Here is a 901-nt window from a genome sequence, read left to right as displayed (position 1 = left end):
GGAAGCAATTACCGTGATGGAAGTTTTAATGCAAATGGGGCTCTCCTGTCCGTGTGTATTGTATCCGGATGCATAGGTATTCACGTAAGTATATTCAAAATCTATTTCACAAAATTCCTTTTACTTAATTTTTCCTTTTTTCTTTTATAGGAAACTACTTATAAATTTTTCGGGAAACCTAGAGATTAAACACCGCGATGGGACTACTATAAAAGGCTAGAGCTCTATCCTAACAACGCGCACGTGTGGGTATCAATTCGTCTTCCACACGGAATGGAAATGAAGCATAAAAGACGAGGTAGGAATCCATATTTATATAATTGTTTCAGTAATATATTTTTTTAAATAAAAGGAATCGTCAGAAGTCCGTCTAGTCGTCCAGGTAAAATCATTAAACTTAGTCGGAAAACCAAAATGATACCAGAGCACCCCAGGGGTGGTGGTGCTGGAAAGCAGCTTCTCCCTCGTTGGATGGAGTCGTGTTGCAGTGGCTTTACAGGTTTGTTGGATTGCTTTTGTTTATTTCAAGTTTTAGTTTTAAGTTTAGCTTTAAGTTTTACAAAATTTCTTGAATAAAATTTATTTAATTTATAAAAAAAATCAAAAATTTAGTTTTTTCTCTTATGATGGCCACAGACTACACCTTCTTCTCTTTTTGGTACCGAGAAACCTTGGTTACCAACATGGATTTCCAGCTTTAAAAACTTGTTCAGCAATTTGTTTGCCTATTTACAATTTTATTAAAGCTATTTGTTTTTGTTCTCATTTTCTCTTCTTCCCAAATGCAAAAAAGTCCCCTTTTCTCATAATTGCCACCTGTTTTGTGTGCTTCTTCTTCAATTTAGTAGCTTTACTGCACACGACAAATGCCTGTCATAACATGAAAACTGTCAAAGTTTTT

General features: G+C 34.9%; 1 long non-coding RNA gene across 1 annotated transcript; it reads left to right on the top strand.

The window, feature by feature from the left end:
- LOC124419866 lies at nt 1-490 on the top strand. The gene is made up of 3 exons (XR_006940856.1): nt 1-84; nt 151-298; nt 353-490. It is a non-coding gene; the product is annotated as an uncharacterized LOC124419866 (long non-coding RNA).
- The last annotated feature ends 411 nt before the right edge of the window (nt 491-901 follow it).

Source organism: Lucilia cuprina, chromosome 4 (genome assembly GCF_022045245.1).
Source record: "Lucilia cuprina isolate Lc7/37 chromosome 4, ASM2204524v1, whole genome shotgun sequence".
Lineage (NCBI taxonomy): Eukaryota > Metazoa > Arthropoda > Insecta > Diptera > Calliphoridae > Lucilia > Lucilia cuprina.
This window is presented reverse-complemented; position numbering and strand designations above follow the sequence as displayed.